Here is a 22774-nt window from a genome sequence, read left to right as displayed (position 1 = left end):
TTCATGAATTTAGATTGTTCACAATTCTTTCAGAACATTCTCTTTGGATTTAAAATGTTGGTAGAACTTTTGCCTGAGAACTGATCTTGATCTTGTATGTCTCTCTATTCATGGACCTTTTTTATTCCTTGGATACCCTTGATGGAAGATATACTTTCTACTAATATAAGTAATTGAACCATTACCTAACATGGTAAAAGCTCATATTCTCCTGAATATCTTTTGCCATCAAGCTCTTCCCTGCTGTATCAGATTGTTACTCCATAACTTTCATAAAAGGCTATCATGGAAGATGGCTGCTCAGTGAAAATAAGGATTTTTTTTGCAGTATTCCTGGGTCTTTGAGCCATGTAATCTCTTCTTTTTGACCCTGTTCCGAATCTGTGAACAATGATTTGGCTCTGATAAAATTCTACATGGCTCATCTTCATTATGCTCAAGCAAATCCTTACACTCTGCTTACTGGCAGTTACTTGTAAAGTATGTATACTTTTGACTTCAACTATTGATTTGTATGGACATCTTCATTCACTCTCTGTGATTGTTGTATGGGAGCACCGGACATTTTTTTCCATTCTCAGTCATGCTACTGGAGAATTAGCATTCTCTGTGTCACAGGTAATGATGGCTCTGCTTTGGAAAGTGAAGAAATGAAACATAGCTCTTGGATTTGTGCTGTATCATCATCTGCCATCAGTTTTCAATCTGCTATGGCAATTTATTCTGCAGACTGTTTTGCTATCTGAGCAACATCAGTTAGTGATTACTCAGTGATCTTGAATGAGTTATATTGCTTATTCTTGTTGTGTGTATTTGCTTCTGCTTGCAACCCTTCTCTGATTTCTGTAATTTGAAGATTCTACCAATCTTTAAGAGGATCGGGAAGGAAAACATTTCCACCACTCTTGTATAGTCTCATGTTTCCTTCCTGCTAACAGTATGAGAAAGTTATTTGCAGCTGACGTGAGTAATCTCAATGGATCCTTCCTTCTCGACATGAAACCCAATGAAACTTCAATAGTTATTCTTTGACCAGTTGGATGACAACAAAATGTTCCTGAACCAGTTGTTCTGCACCTTGCTATTCTTTGCACAAACTTGAAATAACATAGTTGATCTGGCCTGTTCACTTTCTCACTGAAGTAGTGGAGTGCATTCAGCTACCTTGAGGATGTGAGGGTCAAGATATCTCTGCAGGTTCAAAAGTGAGAGGTATTGTTTGGAAATCACTTCTGCATTCTTGACTCACTCAACCTCTTCGTATAACATTTATACTTAAAGCAAATCCTTAACATCTTGAGAGCTATAACACCATGACTATGTTGTTTAGCCTCTGTAGGTTGCACCTTTGTTCATCAACCATGATACTTGGTTTAATAAGACAGTGACATTTATCCCTATGTCAAAGGAACAATAAAGGAGACATCCATTAGTATGAATTGGTTCTGTCAAGCTCAAATAAGTTAGATCAACAATTTACACTAGGGATATGGTACTTGGCTCCATCATATTAATATCCTTGATTTGAATTTAGTAATTGTAGGCATTGGACTTTTTTCTGCTCTGAATCTGTGTCCTACTTTTATAGATCTTGTGGAAGTTTTACATGTGTAAAATTATTTTATCATAGCTAGGCATTGTTTGTGTTTGTGTGGCATTTTTTAATCCATAATGCACTCACTGGTTCTTAGTCTCTACTGTTTATATTGGCTTGTCTTTACAGTGTTTATACCTTTAGCCCTTTTGTGATAAATTTGTCTTAGAATCCCTACAGTGTGGAAGCAGGCTGTTCATCTCATTGAGTACACACTGACTTACCAGAGGGCCTCCTACCCAAACCCACTCCTACCCTGTAAACCGATATTTCCCATTGCTAATCCACCTTACATGCACATCCCAGGACACTATGAGCAATGTAATGTGGTCAATCCACCTAACTTGTAGAGGTATGGACTGGAGGAAGCTTAGAAGAAATGCACAGAGACACTGGGAGAATGTGCAAAATCCACACAGTCACCCAAGAGTGGAATAAAACCCAGATCCCTGGCACTGTAAAGCAGCAGTGCTAACCACTGAGCTACCATGCTACCTCCCAAAGTCCTTCTTCTCCTATGTTTATGATTCTTCCTGGTTTCCACTACCAGCACAATCTGAACAGCTTCCTCCAAAGTGAGATCTTCTTTTAGCTAATTAATCTGACAAAGACTCAAAAACATTCCAAAAAACTTTGTTTCTTATGCAATTTACATTCAAAACTCCATAGTTATCACTTTCCATTAATCCATAGAGATTATTAATGATATTATCTATACATTCTGCTGGATGCTGAACTCTTTCCTCAAATCTTATTATTTCAAGACTTGCATTTGTACACAGATTAAAGTAATTATCAAAAGCTTGCAAAACATTTTCAAAAGTATCTGTATTTTTTTTAATATCTTGGTGATATTTAACATTAACAGCTGTAAGTCCTATTGAATTCAAAAGTATATTTTGTGATTTTGACACTTTTGTACAGACTTCTTTCATTAAAGAAATCAAGGGGTATGGGAATAAGGAAGAAAATATAATTAAATATTATCTGATCAGTCACAACCTCATTGAATGTTGGATCAGACCCAATGGATTGACTGTTCTGTTCATGTTCCTACATCTTATGGTATTATAGCCCTATTTGAGTTTGAAGCAATTCTGCATCTTAAGAACTAGTTTCTGCAAAATGTCTAATCTTGTGTTTTAGTTGGCCCATCTTTGATGAAAAATCTTACAAATAATGTAACTTTTGCATGCATGTTTCTGAATGTGATTCTTTATTTTACTTATGTGAATAAAAACGTCTAAATTATTTAGCTTTTCAACGCTGTTGTATTTGCTTGTGAAAAATTGTTATTTCTGTCAATAGCAATGCTGTTATATTTTCCTTGTTTAAATTTTAAACTGTGCAGTACAGCAGTACTATATTATTTTCCTACTTTTAAAGCTTTTCTATCAATTAAATAGCAAGATTGTACATCTGTATAGCTTACAGGGGTTTTGTCCCTTTTTTTGCGATTGGAATGGGAGTTGTCCATTTTGAAAGACAAAATGGCGGTTTCTTTTTTTTTCATGGATGGAATGAATGGATTTTCATTTTTTCACGAACTGACAATATGCTTCTTTTCCACAACTTTCCAGGTAAAGCTTTGTGTCTTCTTGCCTTAATGGATTCTTCCCATCAAAACCACTCTTAAAATTAAAATTATAGATCTCCTGCTTTTGCCCAACATAGATTTTTAACTTTACTTGTGGAGCTCTGTTATATCCATGTCCTATCCTCTACCTCTAAGTGGCAATGTTCCCATAGATCCTTGCTTTCTGATGGAATCTGTAACTGTCAGGTAGGACTAACCTTTAAACTTTTTCTGGTCCACACTGCTTCTTCTGTCCTTTCTTGCCAGGACTGAAGTAAAGGTTTTAGCCTGGAGTGCCAATTCTCCCTTGTTATAGACTTTGCACAAATTTTGCTGACTGCTGATTTGTTCAAATGCTTGCAATAGTTTCAAAAGCATTAAAGTCCTTAAAACTATTAACTCAGTTGATCTTCTGGAGACATACTTTCCTGGCTTCAATAGATCTTTGTATCTTGTGGCATGAAGTGACTATGCCCACAACTGATAATCAAGTAGATAAACCACTACTTCCATTAATCCTCTTGTTTTTGACAAGGACTATAGATTTACTTCATTGATGGTCAATCACATGAATCTTAACAATAGGATGCTCTTACCTTAACAAGATGTTATGTATTTTATGGGAGCAATCTATTATAAATTAAATTAGCAAGATGACATTATTACTAAGACTATGATGTGAGCTCTGAATATAGGTCTGCACTCCATGAGATCCCACAGATTCATCTCATCCACTCCTGAACAAGTGTGATATCATCAAACTGGATGGAGCTTACTTTTATTCACATAAGTAAAATAAAGAATCACATTCAGAAACATGCATGCAAAAGTTACATTATTTGTAAGATTTTTCATCAAAGATGGGCCAACTAAAACACAAGATTAGACATTTTGCAGAAACTAGTTCTTAAGATGCTTTGTCCAACATTTCAAAACCATTCCCTTACAAGGAATGGAGCTGCACAAACCCTCAACCCTGTTCCTCCATTCAAATAGTTCACAGCTGCTTTGTACCATAAATGCATTCACCTACCTTAATTCCACCTCCTTTAATATCTTTAGTTAACATAAGGCAAGGGTTTCAACGTGTTTACATTTGAATGAACTGAATATTACTTCCTCACAATAAACTGGATTTGGGTACTTTCTCGCACTCAAATTATTTCCAAAGCACAAAGACTTAAATTCTGACCAACTGCTATGTTAATAAGACACAATGTACATCATCACAGGAAGTAATCTAATGTCACAAGACCTTGCTCTTTCTTATGGCCACAGGGTGAGATAAAGCCACAATAAGATGATTCTTAAAATTAATGTTTTCCTTACCTGAGCAATTTTTGTAAAAATATTATTTAGCAGTACAACAAGACTATGAATATTAAAGTTTTCCATTATCTTTTGTCTGCCATTCCCAAACTCTTATTTTGAGGTTGAGTGCCGCTAATTGCTATGACATACAAATATTCATAGCTCTATCATTGGACGTACAGAAGATTGGGTCCTCACATGATACAAAATGAGTCATCTGAGTCTGCAGGTACCTAGTTTTCCCCACCTCCACAATGTCACCTGTTCATGGATGGTTTATAATCTGCAGTGTAGCCAACAGAGGGAGACATATACGTTTTAAATAATTGAGACTACTATTCATCTAAAAGCACTATTTCATTCAATACTTGAATGCGAAAGTGCACTGTACAGACTAACGTTGGATCCTGTTGATCCACTCAATCCTTGATCTTGTTTCTCAGTCTGTGCTGAGTTAGCTCCACTTATCAAGAACACATTTGAGGGTGTTTAGAATTGACCCTGAGACTGGAGTGGGGAAATTCAGCCAGGATGTGTCTAGTTGTTGTGCAGTAATTCACTGCTGGAAGGGTTGTGATGAGACCAGGATCTATTCAGTTGTGTTGCCTCTAACAAACAAATCAGCTCAGTTTTAGGTTTACTCATGGAAATTACTCTTCAGATGAGCAACATCCCTTCATTGCAGATGAGAAAACAGCTTTTCAACAAGTTAAGTATCAGTCTTTTGGCCAAATGACCTTTCTTTGTTCTGGGAATAATATATGAAATAATCCTTTTTCACCTGCGGACACCTCTTTACCAGGCCAAAGGCTGAGGCACCTATTAGCAGGTTAAAATGTGATAATTTCAATGAGTATAGAGCTAATGGAAAAATAGCTAAGCTGTGCTGGTATCACAATTAATTGTTCTGGCTTCCTTCAAGACCTGAAATAGCTCTGACAACATGTAAGTAATTACCTGAGATGCACTGAAGCCAATAGAAGCCTACTCAAATGTAATGACTCTCAGAGCTCAGAGAAAACTAGTGTGCCTAAATGCTGCCAGCATAAATAAATGATGCACTGTCATTTTGAATCCACTTTAAATCGACCAAGGAGCTGAGATATGACAAGGACAAACAGAATTTCACTGCAAGCAGCTTATTATAAGTGAAGCAGTTTGTTGCAACAAGCTTTCCATGCAACAACAGTATGAGTGATTGTTTCATTCTTTGAATGCATTCTTTTAGAAAATTGTCCATAATTATGCTTTATAGATTGTTTTTCAACTAGAAAGCTTATAAGTGGGTGTTACTGAGATTTTCCTTGTCCCTCGAGGTGTTATTTCACACTAGTTAAATAAAAGAAAACTATTGCACATGTGTGAAATTGTTACCCAACCACTGGGTGTAATTTTCTAACACTTGCTGGGAGAACTCTCTCGTTTTTACTAGCATGTGTTGAGACATTCTCACACGTAACACTTAGCATTCTGTTACATGTAACAGCTGACAATGTGGTCTCAAAAAGCAGGGCCTGAATCCAGGCTATTCCCAGAAACTGTTATGAACACATGATATACTCCACCTCCTTCTTTAAACCAGAATAGTTCAGATCCCCAGCATCTGCAATATTTTGCTAATAAGTAAAATAAGGGTGTCTCAATACATAGATAGTGAACTGATATAGCAGGTTGACATGGTGGCTCAGTGGTTAGCACTGCTGCTTCATAGCATCAGGGACTTGGGTTTGATTCCACCTCTGGGCGACTCTCTCCGTGGAGTCTGCACGTTCTCCCCATGTCTGTGTGAGTTCCCTCCAGGTGCACCTGTTGCCTTCCACAGTCCAAAGATGGGCTGGTTAGATGGATTGGCCATGCTAAATTGCCCATAGTCTCCAGGGTTGTACAGGCTAGGTGGATCAGTTGTTGGACATAAGGGGTGACAGGTTAGGGGGTGAGATGCTCTTCGGATGGTCGGTGTGAACTTGATGGGCTGAATAACCTCAATGGGCTTCTACTGTAGTGATTCTATGATTCAGTCTGACTCATTTAATTTTTGAGATAAAACAAAATACATTTCTCACCATATCAACTGATGTACATTCAAGTCTTCAGACATAAAAAAAACTCAGGATTTGGTGTATGTTATAATATAGACAACCAAATTTGGATGAGCTCAAATGGAAGGTGGGTTCAAACTGGGAGGTCAGCCAGTAGAGCACTGGAATTATATCTGTTACGTTTCAGAAATTACAGTGGGGGAACTATCTTCAGTAACAGAGGAAGTTTCAAATAAGAGAAAGAATGCCATGCTGCAGTTTTGTTTTGATCTTGGAATAGTCTAGTTTCTTTCCCAGGAGAAGAACCAAGTTGCAAGAACAATTGCAAGGAGGCCATTAAAAACTTCAAAATGTGCCTAATATTACCACTTACATTCATGGAGAGTCTAAAGAATGGAGACTGTACCTGAATAACATCACCTGTTAAGGCAGTTCATCCTATAAATCTTTCCAATAAAGAGAAAGAAATCAACATAATCATTCATTTTTTTTTTGCACTGATGTTTAATATTGTAAAAAAATATTCACAGCATGTGGACATCACTAGTTGATCATCATTTATTATCTGTCACTAATTACCCTTGAAGAAGATGATAAGCTGCCGTCTTAAAGTGTTGCAGTCCATGAAGTTCAGGTACACTCACAGTTTTGTCAGGAATTCCAGGATTGTGACCCAGCAATAGTGATATAACATCAATTCAGGATTGTCTGTGATTTGGAGGTGAACCTGCAGATGGTGATGCTCCCATGCACCTGCTGTTCTTACCCTTCTAGTGGTAGAGGTCATAGGTTTGAAAGGTATTTGTTTCTGTAACAGGCCAACTCATTTAGGTAATGTAAAACTGAATGTGAGATCCAACTTTGAGAAACAGTTGTGCATCTGTGCCCAGTGTTGACCATTCATTCTGAAGCTATGGGCCCCATACCACAAAGAGATATGGCACTTAATCCTCAGGCACGAACTAAAACTGACAAGATTTCCCAGTGCATCAACTTGAAAATTGCTATCAGGATACATTCTGCAATATAATTAGCATATCCTTCTCCAGTTTGAGAGATTGTTTATGTCCTCTGTATATGTGTAAAACTATTACAATGTTGAGTAAATCTTGTTTTTCACCAGAACGCTTAAATAAACTTTGATTAGTTTTAAGCCTTATTAGGTAATTAAGGGAGAAAAAGCACTTGTAAATGGAGGCCATATGCAATGTTCCATCCAGTGATTAATTGCTTATTTTTACTTGTTCAAAACCTCAGGGAGTTTCAGTAACATTTCAGAGAGTTCATCCCCCTTCATAGGTTCATTGATGTTGTCACCATTTACATCTGGATTGATGGTTGTATGAAGCAATATCATAGACAGATGTAACATTGAAGGATTTGATGCATTGTTTACTTCAAACAAGATGTAAGTTGACATATTCTTCCAACTTCACACATGGAAAGCCATGGAAGTTTATTGAACTGGACATTTCAATTTCTTTCAAGCCAAAGGTCACAGCTCAAATATAAGTGCACTTTAATCCAATGCTGATTCTACCTGACTTAGATGAATTTGTCAAAAAGTGACAGAGGAAGCTGGGTTACTTGCTAATGATTTCAACTTGATTCACACCAAAATGAATGGATAGGTTCTTTGATGGAGACAGATTTTATCCAAAAAATTATTTTTAAGAAAATTCATTTGTGGGCCATGGGTGTTGCTGCCTGGACCAGCAATTATTGTCCATCCCGAGGTGTCCTTGAGAAGGTTGTGGTGAGCTGTCTTCTTGAAGTGTTGCAGTCCATTTGCTTTTGGTAGACCCACAATATTGATAGGGAGAGAGTTCTAGGATTTTGACCCAGTGACAGTGAAGCAACAGTGGTACATTTCCAAGGCAGAATGGTGAGTGGTTTGGAGGGGAATGTGCATCTGCAGCTGTTGCCCTTCAAAATGGAAGTGGTTGTGGGTTTTGAAGGTGCTACCTCGGGAGGTTTGGTGAATTTCTGCACACACACTGTTGCTACTAAGCATCAGTGATGGAGGAGTAGATACTTGTGAATGTGGTTCTGATCAAGTGGGTTGGTTTGTCCTGGATGATGTTGAGGAGGACAAGGAGAGGAAGAAGAAGGATAAGGAGAAGGAGAAGGAGAAGAAGAAACCCCTCAGACCTCCAAGCCTGTGCCAGTCCAAATCCTGTCTAAATCTATCACTCAATTCCTAAAGCTCTGTATCCCTCTGCTCCCCACCTACTCAAACATATGTCCAGATGCACCTTAAGTGAATCTAACGTGCCTGACTCTACTATCTGTGCTGGCAACACGTTCCAAGCACCTACCACCCTCTGTATAAAGTACTTTCCATGTGTATCCCTGTTAAACGTTTCTCCTCTCACCTTGAACGCATGACCTCTCGTTATTGAATTTCTCACAGTGGGAAAAGCTTATGTCTAGCCACCCTGCCTATACCCTTCCTGATTTTGTAGACCTCAATCACGTGCCCCCTTAATCTCCTTTTTTTCTCATGAAAACAATCCTAACCTGCTCAACCTCTCTTCATGGCTAGCACCTTCCATCCCAGGCAACATTCTCGTAAACCTTCTCTTTACCCTCTCCGAAGCGTACACATCCTTTTGGTAATGTGGTGACCAGAACTGTACACACTATTCTAAATGCAGCCGAACCAAAGTCTTGTACAATTTTAATGTAACCTGCCAGCTGTTATGCTCAATACCCCATCTGATGAAAGCAAGCATACCATAAGCATTCTTGACCACTCTACCCACCTGTGCAGCCACCTTCAGTGTACAATGGACCTGAATTCTCAGATGTCTCTGCTCATCAGCTTTTCCCAAGGATCTTCCATTTACAGTATAGTTGGCTCTAGAATTAGACCTTCCAAAATGCATCACCTCACATTTGCCCAGATTGAACTCCATCTACCACTTCTCTACCCAACTCTCCAGTCTATCTATATGCTCCTGTATTCTTTGATAGTCCACTATGCTTTCTGCTACTCCACCAATTTTCGTGTCTTTTGCAAACTTACTGATCATACCACTGATGCCCTCTTCCAGATCATTTATGCATATCACAAACAACAGTGACTCCAGCACTGGTCACCTTTCTCCATTTCGAGGAACTCCCTTCAACTACTACTCTCTGTCTCTCATTGCTCAACCAGTTCTTTACATACTGAGCTAGAACACCCTGCACACCATGTGACTTCACTTTATCCATTAGTTTACCATGGGTAACCTTAGCAAATGCCTTACTAAAGTCCACTATATGACATCCACAGTCCTTCCTTCATCCATCAACTTGATCACTACCTCAAAGAACTCGATTAAGTTAGGAAGGCATGATCTCCCTCACACAAAACCATGTTGCTTATCACTGATAAGCCCGTTCTTCTCCAGCAACTTTCCCACCACTGACATCAGGGTCATTGGTCTGTAGTTACCTGGAATATCCCTACTACCCTTCTTGTACAGGGAGACAACATTAGCAACTCTCCAGGCCTCCAGCACTTCATCTGTGTTTAAGGATGCTATAAAGATATCTGTCAGGACCCCAGCTATTTCCTCTTTTGCCTCTCTCAGCAATCTGTAATAGACCCCATCCGATCCTGGGGATTTGTCCATCTTAATATCCTTTTCACTCATCTAGGCAAGTGTGGAGAAATCCATTACACTCCTAATGTAGCTGAATAAGCTTTGGCAGTCAGGAAACAAGTTACTCATTGCACAATTCTTAGTTTCTTAACTGCTCTTCTCACCACAGAATGCATATGGCTAGTCAAGTTCAGTTCTGGTCAATGGTAACTGCCTGGAATATTGATAGTGGCTTAGCGGGTTTTGAGAAGATTTGTAGCTCAGGTTGAGGTTCTGGATGTAGGTTTGCTCACTGAACTGGAAGGTTCATTTTCAGATGTTTCATCACCATACTAGGTAACATCATCAGTAAGCCTCCAGACGAAGCTTCTCGTATTGTCTCTTATTGGACATGGTCATTGCTTGGCAATTGCATTGTGCAAATATTTCAGCAAAGCTTTTGATAAGGTTTCCCACAGCAGGCTATTGCACCATATGTGGAGGAATGGGATTGTGGGAGATATAGCAGTTTCACTCAGTAATTGACTTGCTGAAAGAAGACAGAGGGTAGTGGTTGATGGGAAATGTTCATCCTGGAGTCCAGTTACTAGTGGTGTCCCGCAAGGGTCAGTGTTGGATCCACTGCTGTTCGTCATTTTTATAAATGACCTGGATGAGGGTGTAGAAGGGTGGGTTAGTAAATTCGCAGACGACACTAAGGTCGGTGGAGTTGTGGATAGTGACAAAGGATGTTGTAGGTTACAGACAGACATAGATAAGCTGCAGAGCTGGGCTGAGAGGTGGCAAATGCAGTTTGATGAGGACAAGCGTGAGGTGATTCACTTTGGTCGGAGTGACCAGAATGCAAAGTACTGGGCTAATTGTAAGATTCTTGGTAGTGTAGATGAGCAGGGAGATCTTGGTGTCCAGGTACACAGATCCTTGAAAGTTGCCACCCAGGTTGACAGGGTTGTTAAGAAGGTATACAGTATTTTAGCTTTTATTAATAGAGGGATCGAGTTCTGGAACTATGAGGTTATGCTACAACTGTACAAAACTCTGGTACGGCTGCACTTGAAGTATTATGTACAGTTCTGGTCACCGCGTTATAAGAAGGATGTGGAAGCTTTGGAAAGGGTGCAGAGGAGATTTACTAGGCTGTTGCCTGGTATGGAGGGGAGGAAAGGCTGAGAGACTTGAGTCTGTTTTCGTTGGAGAGAAGAAGGTTGAGAGGTAACTTAATAGAGACAGATAAGATAATCAGAGGGTTTGATAGGGTGGACAGGGAGAGCCTTTTTCCAAGTATGGTGTCGGCAAGCACGAGGGGACATAGCTTTAAATTGAGGAGTGATAGATATAGGAGAATCAACGTTTCGGGCATGAGCCCTTCCTCAGGCCCGAAACGTCGATTCTCCTGCTCCTTGGATGCTGCCTGACCTGCTGCACTTTTCCAGCAACACATTTTCAGCTCTGATCTCCAGCATCTGCAGTCCTCACTTTCTCCTGGGTGATAAATATAGGACAGATGTCAGAGGTAGTTTCTTTATTCAGAGGGTAATAAGGGTATGGAATGCTTTGCCTGCAATGGTAGTAGATTTGCCAACTTTAAGTTCATTTAAGTCGTCATTGGACAAGCTTATGCACGTACATGGAATAGTGTAGCTTAGATGGGCTTCAGATTGGTATGACTCGTCAGCGCAACATCAAGGGCCGAAGGGCCTGTACGGCACTGTAATGTTCTATGTTCTATTGCCATTTGTCAGCCTAAGCCTGGATATTGTCCAAGTCTTGCTTTATTTGCATGTGAACTACTGCAGTGTCTGAGGATACATGAATGGTGATACATGTTGTGCAATCATCAGCAAACATCTCCAGTTCTGACTTCATAAGGGAAGGTCATAAAGTCTGAATTTCCTGTGGCCAAACTTTTCTTATCTTGCCAAACTACTCAGATTGTGAAGGCTGAAGAATCAGTATTATTCCTTCCTGTTGGTGTGACTAGGCCACAGATTTGTCTGGTTCTAGGTGAGATACCTCCAGCTGTTTATCTCCTGGGTGAGGAGAGCTGAACTGGTTTCCCTTCTTTATTAATCCACTTCCTTGGTTGGGTACAACAACTTGAATATAAAAATGATCCCTTCTCTTGTGGATACCTTTGTCACAGACTACAAGTAGGAGACAATGTGCACTTAACATGAATAATCAACACAAACACACATAAACACACAAACACACATGCACACACATGCATGCACACAGAAACACACGCGCGCACAGAAACACACATGCATATACACAAACACGAATATAAAGGGTTACATGGATCTCTGAATTAGCTGTGACAAGCAGGTAAGTTAACTTTGAGACCATTATTGGTTTGCAATGATAACATTGATGTTGGTAGTTGAACCGTTAAGTTTTAATATTTTTGATTTTGTAGACTGATCAAAGGTTCTTTGGTCTAATTCCTTTATTAACGGGTTTGGAGCATTCGGATGGAGAAGAGAATTCATCTGTGATACTCAAGCTGTGACTTACACAGCAAATTAGACACACTCTCCACCAAAACAACCAAGTAATAACATGCAGATGAGAGTTGAAGCTCTCTTTTAATTCCTTTTTTGTATATTCATGGAAGAGGGAACTACATCAATGTCTGAAGAGAAGGCTTGCTGCCCATGCAGTAAATGATTGGGGGTGGAGGCACGGGTACGATGGGAAGAGTAATCAGCCCCCTTAATATCTCAAGTTTGAAGTTGCTTTGACACCTTCAGATGTTACATTCCATAGATCTCACATGGAATTTTTGCCAACCGCTGAATTTACATCTGCTGCTCTTTTGTCTCTGCAGCAGACTTCCTCTTTAAAACAAAAGTATATTTTGGAATTAAGGGCTAGAATTGGCTGGGATATGTTGGAGTTCTGAACACTGATTTTTTTTTCCATTTCTGCCTGGAAATCAAATCCCACTAATGGTTCACTAGTCTCATCGGGGGGGAAGCTGTCTGAATTTTGTTTCATTTTTAAAATAAAACTCATCACAGGGCAAATTTCCATCCTCCATCATCGTCCTACAAGCCTTGACCAGTTGGCAGTGAGCATTGGGACTTTTCTTTCATGAGCTTTACATTCCCTAAAATATGTTGTGTTGCATTTTGATTGCTTGGTGTTTGTGGGAGAAGAATACCAAACGCATTTGAGGCTCTTGTTTCTCTTGTGCATATTGCGGAAGCAACATAGTTGAAAATTAGAAGCAATTTACTTGACCTTGATTCCTTGGATTCAGACTAGGTTGAAAAAGCATTTTGTCGCGGGAAAATGACTTACATTGCTCTTGTTGGCTTCCTTCCCATCCTGTGCTGGTCTCCTTCCTCCTGGGGGGGTAGTCTGGGTGTTTGTGGAAACAGTGCATCATTCATGAACTGCTCAAAACAACAAGTTTGAAATGTGATTGCAATATACAGGGAATTTGAAGAGGAATGCGTTCGTTGATGGTTTTCAACAATTTCGAAGATAAATAGATGTTCTTTGCTGTGTCCAAAATGAGCAAATCTTGCTGCAGTTATAGGTTTGGTTGCTTCGACTTCAGAGTTCCACAGGTAGGAATTGTGCTTGCCAATAATATGAAATGACTGTAGTTGGGAGCTGGTGATTGGTCCAAGCACTACTCTCTTTCCTATCCAAAGTTAACCAGACCATGAGTGAGAGGATAATTAAGGAAGCATTATTTTTAATTGCATTTTTCAGAAACTGACCTCTTGCTGAATGTGAATCCCACCGATGAAGGCCACAGTTCCCTTATAGAACTCAATGTACTTCACCTGTCTCTGCCTCTCATGTCACGCCTTAACACTGAGTCATACAGTCATACAGCACGGAGACAGACCTTTTGTTCTAACCAGTCCATGCCGAACAGAATCCCAAACTAAACTAGTCCCATCTGCCCAACTTTAGCCCATATCCCTCAAAGCCTTTCTTATTCATGTATTTATCCAAACAGCTTTGAGAGATTGTAATTGTACTCACATCCACTACCACTGTCTTAGGAAGGTCATTCCACATGTGAAACACCCTTTGTGCAAAACATGTAGCCCTCATGCCTTTTTGAAATCTCTCTCTGCTCACCTTAAAAATGTGCCCCTTAATCTTGAAATCCCTAATCCTAGGGAAAAGGCAACTACCATTATTTCTATCTACCCCTCTCATTATTTTATAAACATCTAAAAGGTAGCTTCTCAACCTTCTGCGTTCCAGTGAAAAAAGTCCCAGCCTGTCCAGCTTTCTTTATATCTCTAACCTTCCATACCTGACTACATTCTGCTAAATCTTTTCTGAATCCTCTCCATCTTAATAATATCCTTCCTATAACTGAGTGACCAGAACTGGACACAATATTTCAGAAGAGGCCTCAAAAATGTTTTGTACAAACTCAATATGGTGTCCCAACTCCTAAACTCAAAGGATTGAGCAATAAAGTCAAGCGAGCTAAAAGCCTTTTTAATCACCCTGTCTATATGTGATGCAAACTTCAAAGAATCATGTATCTGAACCCCGAGGTCCCTTGGTTCTACAACATTACACAAGACTCTACCATTAACTGTACAAGCCCTTCCCATTGAGACCGATTGTATTAGTCCATTGAAGAGTGTGTGGAAATGCTGTTACTTATAAGGCAATGTTGCAAGTGGAAAGAAGGATGGGCACTTGGCATGACAGACCATCCAAGAGTAGTCCAACATCCTGACACACAATTTATGTCATTGAGAGAAAACTGATCCTTCTTGAACATAATCACACTATCTGTTACAAACAAATGTTATTTGGTGGTAAATTGATCATTTGTTTAACATAAACATGTTTGAAGCACTCACCAAAGTACTTAATCAAGAGTTAATTATATGAGCAGGAAATTGAAAGTAGTAAGCGATTCCCAAGCTAAATTATTACTTTTCTTTCAGACAATTAATCACCTGCACTGACAACTGTTCCAGTTCCTGTATCATAGTAGAAATCCATTCCATGAAATGCATGAAAAATGTCCATGTCATCTAATGATTATTCCATAAATGGAGTTGGCAATGGCTTATGTAAGTCTTTGGAACTCTTTACAAAAGAGAGAGATGGGGGCAGATTCCCATTATATATTTAAGGCTGAGAGAGATAGATTCTTGATCAGCAGGGGAATCAAACGTGAAGGGGGAAATGCAGGAAAGCGGTTGTGAGGAATGTCGGATCAGCTATGATCCTTTAAATAGTGGAGCAAGTTTGAAGGGCTGAATGGCCTACTCCTGTTGTTATTTGTTATGGCCTTATAGGTCCATAGCAGAACTGTCAGTGATAGACTGGTGAGAGATATTAAGCATATAAACACGTCTTGTTGATATTATAGTCACCCATAATGAAAGTTGTCATGTTAAAAATCCCGAACCTCAGTATCAGCTATGCTCAGGTGCTAGGATTCTTGCCTCTGAGTAATAGGCTCAGCTTTCACTCCAATAATGTGAGCATAAAATTGAGACCGGCATACCGGTGTAACACAGAGGGAGTGCTGTACTGTCAGAAGTCTTCCCGTTTCAGCTGAGGTGTTTCCAATGCTAATAATAGTCTTTGCAAGACCTATTGGCATACCAAAAGAAAAGATCCCTGATCTAAAATGAAAACATCTACACGGTAAAATTATTCCAAATGATGCAATTTAATAGAATTTCATAGAATATGAAATGTATTGACAGAAATATACGTCACAGTAATTGCACACAAACAGCTTCCTTCATTGTCAATATAGAAACACTCCAGTAAATGATGCAATAAAGAGTTATGTAATGACCCATATTTTGCTGGATCCACTATTACCTTGCAAAGCCCGTAATGTACTTGTAGGTGTACATAAAACTGTCAAAGAACAGCTTGAGCATTAACCCGTGTGACTTGGTTAATATTTATCCCTCATCTAAAACAACAGAAACAGACTATCTAATCATTATCCCAATATTGTTTGTTTAACCTTACTGCACACAATGGCTGCTGTGTTTTCTACTCTGGAATAGTAGCTACATTTCAGAGGTGCTTTGTAGACTGTGAAATATTTTGGGATGCCTTGAGGTTCTGAAAGCTACTGTGTAAATGCAAGCTTCTCTTTTAAGAGGCTGTTACACCCTTGAACAGGCCCACTGTCATTTTCTGTATAGCAAATTGCCCACACTTTGCTATTTTAGGAGGAACTTATTGTAAGATGGCTATCTCAAGGCACTGATTATGTATGTTAGGCGACTTAATAGTCATCCCTCCTATTGCCTGTGTGTTCATGTGTATCCAAAGCTGTATTTTTTCTTTGCTGTGATGTTAGTGATATCATCCGCCATGGCTTTAGTGTGTAACCCTTTTCCATTAGGATCCATCTAACTTCTTGTCTCTCCATGACAAGTAAATCATTGTTACTGGAGTAGAAAAGGACAATGGTGTGGTGGTGAATGATAATGTTTCCAGTTGATAAAAGTGAGAGATTCTTCAAATGGAGTCTTCAATAATGTAAAGGTTCAAACAATAATATCCATAAGCTGAGGAGGCCAAGTATCTTGTGTAAGTTGATGGAAGGGAATATATTAAATTAAATCAAGTTGAATGCCCTATGGAAGATAGAATCTGTCATTTGTTGAATGCAGTATGTCATAGCTTCTTGGCTGATGCTACCAATGTTTGCCTCCAATGAACAAAGGCCATAGAAATAGAGGGTCGTCAACAATTTCTTTGCTACTGACAAGGCCTTTCGGGGCAATGTCATACAAAATTACACTTTCAGGAAGGAATTTATTTGGATATGCAGCTTCTTCCTTGCAGATTTCCTCTGACAGAGCCTCAAATGAAAAATGTTTCATGTACATTTTCTGTAGAGTGCATAATTGGTTCATTTTCTGACCAAATTACTTCTCACAACACAAGTGGTCCCCTTTCCCCTCTTCCACCTTATCCACCCAGAAAACTATCAGGAATTGGAGAATACCCAGTGGATAGTTCAAAATAATGCTTTCAGATACTTTGAATGTAGAATGAGATGAGCACCTTGAAAGTAATTGCTTTCAGAAACTAACAGTTGTCTGGATGGTACAATGGCAAGAATAATGAGCTAAAAATGAGTTTTTGGAAAGAAATCTTCTTAGTACAACTTGCAGACTGTTGGTGTGAGTTTTCATGGTTTTGCTGGTCCTTTTGTTACCCTCCCAGGCTGAAAGGCATCTATTGGCCATAAATAACACTATTACCAGATCACCCACGCCAGTTCTTTTTAGACTAACAGACTGCAGCACAAATAATGTGTAAATCCAACAAATTGTCAATCACCGTTGACTACAAAGAAGGGCTGAGTAATGACAAAGGACTTTTATCAGCTTTGGCATGCTAATAGCAGAGAGAAAAACTATGGGGCAATTCAAATCAACACATAACTGATTTACTCCATTACTTTCAGGGATGCATCCTTATTAACAATAGCGTGATTTGTTAAAGTGTACTTACAATGGAATATTCTGACATCCACACACTTTGTATTTCAACATCGTAACACATTATGTGAAAAATTCAGCTTTTTTATCCTGTCCTTTTGCTTTATCAACATCTTTGCTCATAATTGAAATCTGTTCATGTGATTTGCCAAAGAAGTATAATTATTATTGGAAAGAAGGAGTAAAAAAAAATCGCAGATGCTTGCAATGTGAAACAAAGGCAAAACCATCAGCAAGCATCAGTGGAGAATACAGTCACGTTAACCTTTTGGTTGCAGAAATGACCTCAATACATTTAATGTAATGAGTTGGGTTTACTTCACAGGTCCAAATTCACATGATCAAATTGAACTGTGAATCATTATAACTTTTCATTTGTACCTCAGCACATTTTAATTCTAAACTCTAATGACAATTTTGGAGCTGTTTCCCATGTAGCATTACTCATGCTCCCAGCATAGCTTGCTGAGGATTAGTGGTGCACTCCACTGATGCACACATGAATGCAAACAGATCAGCCATCATCTTATTTAATTGTGGTGCAGGCTTGAAGGGACAATTGGGGTAGTTCTATAACTCCTGTCAGCTACTTCTTATGAATGCTGAAAGGCAAATAGGTTAAAAAGGCCTCTATCATATTTCTTCATCATTGATAGAATCGCACTGCTCACAATCATTTTTACCTTCAACTGTGTGAGATCATAATTTGAATTGATGGTTCACCTGCTGATGAGGTTATTCTGAGAATGTTTTTAGATATTTGGTTTTGCTTCATTTAGCACGATATCTGATCCAATGCCAATAGTAATTTCTTTAACCCTTGGCATTAGTGGGGATTTCATTGACTATTCAGTAAGTCCAGTTCGTTTTGGGATGCATGATGATCTATTCATAAACTAAGTGAATGTGTCTAATTAGATTTCACTTCGCCAAATTGGTAATTGTGTTATACTTTTCTTGGATTTCAAGAAAACTACCTTTATCGTTGCCATTTTTATAAACCTTAATCAAGACAAGGCTTCCATGTGGTTTTTCAATGGATGATTTCATGGAAGATGTATCAATTTGAAAACTGGTCACATCACATCTGGATTACTATTCATTTATAGTTCAAGATCAGGTGAAGTAGCAATTTTTAACTAGTAGGAAAATGTAGCAGGTAATAAGTTGGAGATAGCAGCTGGGGATGCAGGAGGTGTTAATGCTAGGACATACAGTAGCGTCCTTCACAAACTTTTTCCCACGTGACTTAATTTCAAGATTTGATAATTTTTTTGGCCCCTCATTGAAAACTGAGAAATGCAGGGGAAGGGGAAACAAAAGAACTGTGAGAGTTGGGCAAGGGAAGGGAAGAGACTAGAGGCTAGGTACATAACAGTGATTATGCTCATATAAGAACTCTCTGTCACTTCTAGCACTGTAGTATCCAGGTATATTGATGAGTGCATTATCCAATCATCAACATTCTGGCTGGTGGTATTATAGATAGAGTGTGCAATGGTTTAAATGATCTCTGTTTGATTTCATTTGTCTGTTCAGGATGCTTAGTTGTTTGAGAGCATAAAAACAAGGAGCAGGAGTAGGCAATTTAGCCCAGAGACCCTACTCTGCCATTTGATGCAATCCTGACTGATCTTATCTTGGCCTCAACTCCACTCTCTTGCCCACTCCAAAATCCTTCAACCCATTACTAATTGAAAACCTGTTTCTCTTGGTCTTAAATGTACCCAATATCCCATTATCCACCAGATCCTGGGGTAGTGATTTCCATAGATTCATGACCCTATGAGAGAAATAATTTCTTCTCACATCTGTTTTTAATTTGCTACCCCTTATCCTAAAATGACCTTTCTTTTTAGATTGCCCCACATGAAGAAATATCTTTTCTATGTCTCTTTTGTCAATCCCCTTTATCATCCTACATACTTCAAAAAGATCTCCTCTGATCCTTCTAAAATCCAGAGAGCAAAGGTCTAAACTGCTCCAGATATCTTCATATGACAAATGTCTTAGCTGTGGAATCAATCTAGTGAATATTCTCTAAACTGCCTTCAATGAAACTGTATCCCTTCCCATGTGAGGAGACAATAAATGTACACAATACACCAGATGTGGTCTCACTAATGCCTTGTACAATTGCAGCTATACTTCCATATTTGAGTGGAACCTCTGAAAGTGAAAGTAAACAGAAGTTTATAGTAAAGGACCTGTGAAGTCTGAGCTTTGGACCTGTATAGAAACATCTTGTAAGTTAGGTATTTTAAAGCACCCCGCAAGAAGTAGACAAGGAAAGACCAACTCTGCATTACTGTGATATAGTATATATTTTAGTAAATACTACATAGACTAACATTTATTGTCCATCTCTTATTTCCCTTGAGGAGGTAGTGGTGAGGTGCCTTCTAGAGTTGCAGAGTCCGTGACAGGTCAAGCCAAACGAGTAATGTTAGGAAGGGAGTTCTAGGATTTTGATGCAGCGACCCAGCGTACCTAGATAGAATGGTGAGTGGCTTGGAGGGAAACATGAGGGTGGTAATGTTCTCAAGTATCTGTTATCCTTGCCCTGCTAGGTGGTAGCCATTGCAAATTTACAAAATGCTGTAAAAGGAACCTTGTAAATTGCTGCAATTCATCTATTCACCAATGGTGAAGGGAGTGAATGTTGAAGGTAGCACATGGGGTGCTAAATTAAGCTGTTTTGTTCCAAGTGGTGGTGACTGTCTTGAGTACTGAAACTGCATTCACCCAAGAGGGATAGTATTTCATCATATTTCTGACTTGTAGTTGGGGGATAGGTTTTCAGGAGCCAATTCAGAATTCACAACTTCTTGTAAGCACTTATTTATTTAAATATATGGTTGGCTCTGTTCAGTTCCTAATCAACAATAGGATAATAATGGAGGATTCAACAATAATAATGTCAAGGGGTGCTGGTTAGATTATCTCTTTTTTTCAATTCATTCATTGGATGTGGGTGTCACTTATCAGGCTCATATTTTGTACCCATCTCTAATTGCCCAGAGGGCAGTTGAGAGTCAACCACATTGCTGTGGGTCTGGAGTCACATGTAGGCCAGACCAGATAAGGATGGCAGATTCCTTCCCTAAAGTACTTTAATGAATGAGATGGGTTTTTCCAGCACTCAATAATGGATTCATGGTCATCATTGGACTCTTACTTCCAGACTTTCTTTAAAAAAAAACTGAATTCAAGTCCTACCATCTCTCATGGCAAGATTTGACCCCAGGTTTCTGGGTACTATCTGGGCCTCTGAATTACCAGCCCAGAGATAATACCACTAAGCCATCACCTCCACATCAGTTACACCACAAATGACCAAATACACAACAACAGGAAACAATTATGAATGCCCCGAAGTGTGAAAATCCAGATCTGTTCATACAGCTTTTTAATGTTGAGAGTGCGGTGCTGGAAAAGCACAGCAGGTCAGGGACCATCCGAGGAGCAGGATAATCAACGTTTCGGGCATAAGCCCTTCATCGGTTTATGCCTGAATTGTCGATTCTCCTGCTCCTTGGATGCTGCCTGACCTCCTGTGCTTTCCCAGCACCACATTCTCAACTCTGATCTCCAGCATCTGCAGTTCCCACTTTCTCCCAGCCTTTTAATGTTGCAGAAATTCCAATAGACCTGCAGATGTGATCTGACTATCATAAATTTTATGAAAGATAACTTCAAATTAGGATAATGTAAGAAAAATAACGTCCATATTTATTCATATTGGGATCTTGTAAAAGGCTAATAGATACTGTATATACTTGCATAAAAGTTGATCTCATGTGCAAGTCAACTCCTTAGTTTTGGCCAAAAAGTCTTGTATTTTCCATGTATTAACACACTTAAATGAAATCGCATTCATTCATTCGTACCATACTATTTGTTTACTATATTGCGTCTCTATTCATTCATTCATTCATTCATAACTTTACTTAGCCCACTTGGTTTACTGCAGCACATTTTGATTCATTCATTCAGACCGGTACTAAGTCTATTGGTACTTATCACACTTTATTCACTATACATCCAAAAGTTAATATCGTTAAAAAGTTAATCATTTTAATTCTGCCATTATGTCTGAATAAAATGAGATATGTTAGCTACATATATCTTTAACTCTTTGACAAATGTGTTACTGTTGCTGAGGTTCATTACCTACAAGAGTAAATGGGAGGGAAACGGAAGAATTTCGTGGGAAAGTTCAAGATGCTTACACATTCAGAATGTACTAAATGTTTCATTTTAAGTGTGTCATTATACTAGGCCATGATAATATTGAACAATGTAATTTTGCAGGGTTTCAAAGAATCTTTGACATGCTAAATTTTTGTACCAGTATGTATAAATAAAATTTGCTACCAGTAATTCATTCTTGTTTCTCTTGCTTTTATCCAGTGATTACTTTTACCATAATTCATTGTGATTTTCTTCTTTACCCGGAATTAGTTGAGCAATCAAGCTGAGTTCTGCTAATAATACAGTATTTTGAACCCTATAAATTGAACCTTTAAACATAATCTAAAAAAAGTCGACTTTTACATGACTATGTATGGTAGTTTTTTTTTTAAATCCCTGGGACATAGGCACCACTTGCAAAACAGCATGTATTGTTTATTCCTGAGGTACTTAACAGTCAAAAAAATGTAGGGCTGATCTGGAGTCAAATTTCTGCTAGACCACACTAAGGGCAAAAGGTTTCCTTTTCTGAAGAAGTGAAGCAGTTCAAATTTCACAACAATTTAGCGGCTTTGACAATGATCTTTTCTGGTCACCACCAACAAATTGCCAAGTATGTAGAGTTCAATTTCACAAAGCTGAGCCAAGTCCAATTCCAGTACTATTACTGCTATTCCATCTGAGTTTTCTCCACTGATTTTACTCTCATAAATAGTGCTTTAATGAAGAGCATCATAAAATTCAAATCAAGGCATAATTAATTATTTTTTATTGTACCATTTAGTGCTGAAGAAGTTAATTCTTGATGAATATTATGTCATGTGTGGCTCAGACATTTCCAAAGTATTAGTTGCATTAATTCCTGAAGAAGAGCTCAAAGGTGGCAGGCAATGAAGCCGGAAGACTGTGTGTGAGAGAGAGAAAAAAGGTGACTCTTCATTAAACAGTACTCCATTAGCTATTGTTTGTGAAAGGCAATCAAACTACCT

This window comes from Chiloscyllium punctatum, chromosome 23 (assembly GCF_047496795.1).
Source record: "Chiloscyllium punctatum isolate Juve2018m chromosome 23, sChiPun1.3, whole genome shotgun sequence".
Taxonomy (NCBI): Eukaryota; Metazoa; Chordata; class Chondrichthyes; order Orectolobiformes; family Hemiscylliidae; genus Chiloscyllium; species Chiloscyllium punctatum.
The sequence above is the reverse complement of the archived record's forward strand: the minus strand, read 5'-3'. Positions refer to the sequence as shown.